This window comes from Aplysia californica, unplaced genomic scaffold (assembly GCF_000002075.1).
Source record: "Aplysia californica isolate F4 #8 unplaced genomic scaffold, AplCal3.0 scaffold00540, whole genome shotgun sequence".
In the NCBI taxonomy this organism is placed as follows: domain Eukaryota; kingdom Metazoa; phylum Mollusca; class Gastropoda; order Aplysiida; family Aplysiidae; genus Aplysia; species Aplysia californica.
The window spans coordinates 190,885-198,174 of record NW_004797810.1 but is presented as its reverse complement, the minus strand read 5'-3'; the positions used below and the strand labels follow the sequence as shown (position 1 = coordinate 198,174).

At 40.4% G+C, this 7,290-nt stretch overlaps 1 long non-coding RNA gene across 1 annotated transcript; it reads left to right on the top strand.

Annotated features, from left to right (window-relative positions):
- The first annotated feature begins 523 nt into the window (after positions 1-523).
- Positions 524-2,743, top strand: LOC106012872. The gene is made up of 2 exons (XR_001185183.2): positions 524-768; positions 2,626-2,743. It is a non-coding gene; the product is annotated as an uncharacterized LOC106012872 (long non-coding RNA).
- The last annotated feature ends 4,547 nt before the right edge of the window (positions 2,744-7,290 follow it).

Here is a 7,290-nt window from a genome sequence, read left to right as displayed (position 1 = left end):
ATATACATACATACATATATATATATATACAGAAAGAGAGAGAGAGAGATAGATAGATAGATAGAGAGAGAGAGAGAGGGAGAGAGAGAGAAAGAGAGAGAAATAGAGGGAGAGGAGGGGTTAGAGAGGCGGGGACGAAAGAGAATATTTCTTTCAAGACGAATGGGTCGTGCACAACGCCTACTCTTATTAGTCTTAACTGTAATAAAGGAGGCGTTGGTGGGGCAGTTTGCGTTCCAGCACACGAAAAATTTACACACTTTTATTTTACTACTTCGTCCATGTACAAACACTCAAAGACCTGCACTCCCCCCTCTCTTTCTCTCTCTCTCTCCCCCTCTCTCTCTCTCTCTCTCTCTCTCTCTCTCTCTCTCTCTCTCACACACACACACACACACACACACACACACACACACACACACACACATACCCAACAACGTTGTCTTCCTGGCTATGTTAGTTTACGCTTTTTTGTGACGCCTCGTTTACAGTACTCAACTTTTTTAAAAAAGCGACTGGTGAGTAGAATTCGGAGATCCAACAGCCAATCAGCAGACAGCTACTTGGTGAATACAATTCAGTTCGTGCTCTCTTGGGGCACTTTGAGCAGAAATTAATCAGTTCGACGCTGATGACATTTCAGGTACTTGTGATCCCAGTAGTAAAATTACATTGGACACTGCCTTCCCGTCTCCTGTGCCAATGAAACCGAGGCGATCATGCAACACATAGAGATCTGGATTCCATTATATCTTAGCAAATATTCAGGTATGTTATTTGTTTTCGTATTTCTTGATATTGAACCGTATTCCAATTCTTATTATCAAGTCCTCATTCTTCGTCTCTCCCCATTCCTCCTCATCGTACAGATTGTGCGTACTGAAAGGTCATTTCATTCCCCTTTCCATATTTTGGGCTAGTTCTGTTGTTTCTCTCTCACTTGCATTTCCTGTGCACTCTTTCAACTCAAACTGCACCCCTCCTTAACCCCTTCCTCCTAGTTCCTTCAGATTAGGTAATTTCTATATTCAGTATTCCACATCCTGCAACCACCCTATCTCTCTCTCTCTCTCTCTTTCTCTCTCTCTCTCTCTCTCTCTCTCTCTCTCTCTCTCTCTCTCTCTCTCTCCCCCTATTAACAGACGTCCCCTATAAGGACATTAACTCAATTACTACTTTAGAAATTAAAAAGTACCAATAATTGATGAGTTTTGAGTTCAACTTAAATTACAAGTTTGTTTTTAGGTGTCTCACAAAAATACCCCTGGTCATGTCGAGTAATGAGTCTTAAAATTAACCTAAGACCTGAATATTTGCTTGTTAAATCAATTCAACTGAGAACAATTTATATTGCTGGTTTCTTCGTGTCACTGAAGGTGGAACCTCTCCTTCAATAGGTTGTATTCATCTTTTTCTTATCACACTAATACTAATATTGGAATAATGGAAGTTTTAATTGATCAAAAATACACAACCATGTGAAGAACATCTCCTAGAAGGATAAAAATATCCTTTCTTTATAAAATGCTACAATTTGTTTCTTCTACTGCTTGGCTTATTTTGATAGAATGCGGTGAATTCAAAGATACCAGTATTTGATATTTTAAATGCTCCAACAGAAAGTCATTGTTAATATTATTGACCCAGGAAAGATCTTTGTTTTGCAAAAATTTAGTCTACAAGAAATGCATAGTATCAAAGTTGTAAAAAAGTGAACATTTTTAACTCATAATTTTGCAGACAGATTTTTGTAAATGTTTGTCCATCCTTTTAATCAGTAGTAAGAAAAGTTGATGTTTGGAAAATCTGTCTGTGGCAAATACATGAACAGATTTTCGCTATAGCGATATAGAACATAATACTCAATCAAAAACCAATATGGGGGCTCTCGTGACCTAGAGGTTAGGGTGTTGGCCGTTCATTCGAAGGTCCCGGGTTCGAGTCCGGGTAGCGACCAAAAAAAATGTTCTCTAAAATTGATTCATTTCACCTCATTGCCTGCTCTCTAGCAATGTTCTATTGTCTGCCTTCGTCTCCTCTTTCTGCCCCCACCCCCTCACCTCCTTTACCCCCTCCTCTGGGCTTCTGACTCTTTCTGAAGCCTTTCTACTGCTTCTCCCTGGCTTCTTCTTACTGCTGTCTTTCAGCCACACCCCTGATCTTCAGGTAAGAAAGATCTGCACCTTTCGGACAAGGGCGAAAAATCTCGAGAGGGCCCGAGTGCAAGTTGCGCACGTTAGATCCCTTGGTGGTTCACAATCGATAAGAGTAGGCTTTGACCGCCACCCGCGCAAAATTAAAAAATACCTACCAACTGAAAAAGTTTAATGTGTCCCGCGAGCTCATATAACCTTATGCAGTTGTGAGCGTCGTAAAACACTTTTTAAAAAAACAACCAGAAAACCCACCCCCCAAAAAACCCAATATTTTGCCTTTTGTTATTGTCGATGGATGGGGGGTGCCAATGACAAAACCTTCTCGTTTCCTTTCCCCTGTAGTTTGTGCCTGTCTGTCGTATTTTTTCCCTACATTTTGATAATTGTTATTGCCTTGGATGTGCTTTTCTTTGATTAAACTGTAAAGTTTAATTAATAACTAATTTGACTTCAAATTTATTTTTCACAGAAAGCAAGCACCCACATGAGAAGCCAACAGCTGACAGTCAGCCAAGAAGCTGACACCCTGCCCAGACAGCACGGACCTTCCACTCACTCTTAGACAACCAGCCAGACGAATATACTGCCACAGCTACCCTGAAATGGACTTCCGTCAGTTACACCAGCGAACGATAACTGGCAAATATTACAGCTGACTGTGCACTTTGATTTTTCAAGCTTGTGTGAAATTGTGCGGAGAGGGCTGTAAAAACATGGACTCAACGCCAGAAACATTCTTTGTATGATGTACTGTTTCAGATATTGTACAGAAGCTGCTTCACTCTATGAGATCACTGAACTAGAAAGATGACGAGACAATTCTATCCCTTTCCTTCAGTTCAAAGTTTGGTGACATCAGACGGTTTGTTCACTTTTCTGGTCCAACAAGAATCAAAGTGGTCTGCTTCTACGATTTCCGTATATCACACTCAGGCTTGAAGTGACGCAGTGGGGCTGTAGAGATAGGCAGATAGGTTGATAGGGAGCTAGGTGGATAGGTTAGAGTCAGAGTAGAATGTTGTAGATATTGCCATGGCCATGGCGGGAGGTAGTTGAGGGGGCAGTATAGGTATTTTTTTTGGGGAAGGGGGGAGGGGGTTTGCAGGGGTAGAATGGTGTGGGTAGAGCTTCCTGCTGATTTTGAGTTTGAGTGTGATGTTGGAGTGGCGTGTATACTGGATTGTTCCTTAAGGACCACCTGGACCACCAAGAGAAGCATCCGCAGACAGAACATCTACAGTAGGTATTTGTCTGGGAAATATGTCTCGGTGTTCATTATTATAGTTTTCCGAGTTAAAGGTAAAAGGTTTATTGTTGCATTTAGGTGAAAAGAGAGAATGATGAAATGTATTTTTACTGAAAGGATTTTATTAATGACCTTCTGTCCTTTTAAACTGGCGGTAAACAATATCATAACGACTCTTTTTTAAATTTTGAAACAAAAATGCAAACTGTATAGACGTAAGACAATAGTATTAATTGACAAAAGATGAAACATATTTTTTGGACAATTTTTAAAAAATGTCTTTAATGCTTTTTAAACCAGTAGCAAAATATTTTAGTGACAGTTTATTTTTTTTCACAAAAAGAATACAAACTGTATGTATATATGTAAGACGATTATATTAATTGACACGTCTTCATCACCAGGATCAGCCGCGGACAGGAGGACCAGCCGGAGGAGCACCCACAGACAGGAGCATCTACAGGAGGTATTTGTCTGGGAAATATGTCTTGGAACACTATTTATTAATCATTAAAGTAAAATTAGAAAAATAACTATTGGTTTTATTTCAAGGTGAAAGACTTGTTTTTGCATTTTGGTGAAAAAGAAAAATAATAAAACATATTTCCTGACTCGTTTTTATTAATGTCTTTTCTGGCCTTTAAACATGCAATTTGAAATCACGTTTCCGCGTAATTCTCTCGTGTTTGTGGAAATGTGACCCGACATATTACGTTTTTAAAACCACTTGTTTCGAGTCAAACTCATCAATAAAGCATTACGCAGATGTAGAATTCTGGGTCAAACTAAAGGCTTGTTAGCTCATACTTTTTTATATTCTGCTCGTACCATAATACAATAATGACTTCGCATCGGTCCAGCCATAGTTATGGACCTCGACTGCCGGACGCTGCCACTGTCCAGACATAGTTAAAGAGTTAAACCAGTAGTAAAAATATTATATCCCCTCTCGTATATTCTGAAACAAAAATACAAACTGTATAGATATAATACGATTGTATTAATTAACACGTCTTCATTCGGATGCGACACAGATTTTACCATTAGACACATTTTAACAGAATGTCTAGACTTTGGAGAGATCCGAAGGAAATATTATAAATGCAAGAAATTGCAGGATATTTTTTCCGTCGTTGTTCCCAGCAGAATTTTAAATTTTATAAAGGCCATTGGCCTTTATGGCGAGTTGTAGAGTGAATTTGATATTATTTAAAATTTTTATTCTTAAAATTATTACTTAAAAGTTGTTTTAGATCACAAATGTATTTACACCAAATTTGAATATTTTAACTTTTTAGCATTTTAAAGTAAATTAGTTAGCCAGTCGTGAAGTGAACTTGCGCAGAGGTGAACAACTTGTGTTTCGCGCGCTCATATGACCTTAGCAGTTGCGAGCGCCGTAAAACCTTATACCATACATACATAGCCTACATAACACGTCTTCATCACCAGGACTAGCCGCGGACAGAAGGACCAGCCGGAGGAGCACCCACAGACAGGAGCATCTACAGGAGGTATTTGTCTGGAAAATAATATGTCTTGGAACATTATTTGTTAATTTATAATTAAAGCAAAATTTAAAAAATACCTCCCCCCCCTTCGGGGTGGTGCCACTGACTGAAGTGTCTGTAGGCCATTCCCAAAGGGGGGACATTTCTCTTTTTTATTAGAGTTGGGGCGAGCGGATGGACGGGTTCGTTACTCGCGGACTCAGTCAGAGCGAGCGGGTAACGGACGGCCATGCAAGTGGACTGCGAACCTCAAGGCAGTTCATTTTTTGGGTCCACTCCACAATTTTACTCTCTCAGCGAGCAGACTGCGGACCTCAAGTCAGTTTTTTTTGGTCCACTCCACAATTTAATTCACTTAACGGGCGGGCGAACGGACTAACTCTTGCACACGAGATACTCGACTGGATGTTAGGCCCGCCGTCTATTGTTTGTTAGTTAGGCATAGTGTTTCAAGCCACTAGCGGTGCCACAGGGAGTGAGAGAGGCTGGTGACGTTGCACTATGTGTGTAACCTTTCACCTCGTGTGTGGTTCACACTGTGTATGTACCAATTTAACTCGAAGGCGAAGTTTAAAGAATTTGGGTCGATAGTGCCGTAAAAGACCTACTCAGTCAACCAAAAAAGAATTTCCAAAGGCCTTTTTATGGGGGGGGGGGGGGGGGGGGAGAGAAATTTCCAGCATGAACACCTAGCTACAATGTGGGGCAGGAGGGTGAATGTTTTACGAGGTTGGGCAGGGTGTAAATAGTATGCAATAGGAGTCGCTCCCCGTCCGTCTGTCTGCCTGCTTGTATGCATGGAGTCTCTCCATCCACCAGTCCGTTCGCTGGCTAAACGAACTGTTGTCTCTGTCCGATGAGTAGCGAGTAGCGAACTACTCTTCACAAGCGGATGGCTCGTTACCCGTCCGGTTGTTTGCGGGTAGTGCCAGCGAGCACTTTGTTACTCACGGACGCTGATTTAGCGAGTCTGACCCTACTCCAGTTCTTATGTACAGTAGAATTGTTAAAGGGCTGATTCAACGTCATGCTCATAACTGTGCCTGAACTACAACAGGGAACTGCTGCTTTTACTTTTCCAATCCTCACTATAGTCATTTTCCTCTACTTTTTATATGTTTGTCACCCTCTTGTGACCCGCTATTTCCGAGGTGCTTTGAAAGTCGAAAGAGACTGTGCTGTTGAAGCCAGAGAGGTGAGCAGAGTAAGCCCGATTCCCTGTAAAGACTTCTCTGTTAACATCCACCCCATGGTGCTCATATGACCTTATGCAGTAGTGAGCGCCGTAAAACCTCTACAAAAAAAAAAGAAAGAAAAAAGAAAAATATCTATTGGTTCTTTTGATTTAAAGGTAAAAGTTTTATTTTTACATTTAGGTGAAAAGGGACATTAATAAGAGGCCTACGTATTTACTGACAGATTTTTTATTAATGTCCTTTTAAACCAGTAGTAAAAATATATCAACTCTTTATTTTCTGAAAAACAAAATTGAAACTATATAGATGTAAGACGATTGTATGAATTGACAATTCTTCATCACCAGGACCAGCCGTGGACAGGAGGACCAGCCGGAGGAGCACCCATAGACAGGAGCATCTACAGGAGGTATTTGTCAGAGAAATATGTCTTCGAACATTATTGATCAATTACTTTTACTTTTTCATCCTCTGTTGCCATTATGCATAGAGGGGAGATGCAGTTTTCTATGGTAGGCCAGCTCCGCAGCTCTTTCAGTTCGGATACTATGATTTATCAGGGCTTCCTTGACAACTTGAATCCACCTTTTGTGTGGCCTTCCTTCTCCTTTATAACTTGAGTGCTTGGTGTTATAGGTTCTCAAGGCTGGCTGGCTAGGTAACATACGTTGCAGGTTGCCGAACCATTTTGTTCTGTCCTTCTATGAAATGCAGTCAGATGTCCCAGTGCAAATAGCATAATGTAATCAAAAATTGAAGTTAAGTTAGAAAAATACATTTATTTATTTTTAAACAAGTTTCAAGCTGTAAGACTTTTAATTGCATTTCGCTGAAAAGGAAAAATAAAAAACGTATTTACTTACAGATGTCAATTAATGTCCTTTTAAACCAGTAGTAAAAATATAATATCAACTCTTTATTTTCTGAAACAAAAAATGGAAACTATAGAGACACAAGACGATTGTATTAATTGACATGTCTTCGTCACCAGGACCAGCCACGGACAGGACCAGCCGGAGGAGCACCCACAGACAGGAGCATCTACAGGAGGTATTTGTCTGGGAAATATGTCTTGGAACATTATTTGGTAATAGTCAAACCTGTGTAAGACGGCCATCCATTGTCGAGGAGAAAAGTGGCCGTATAAGACAGTTGGTGTCTTGAGCAGGACGGATCAAGAT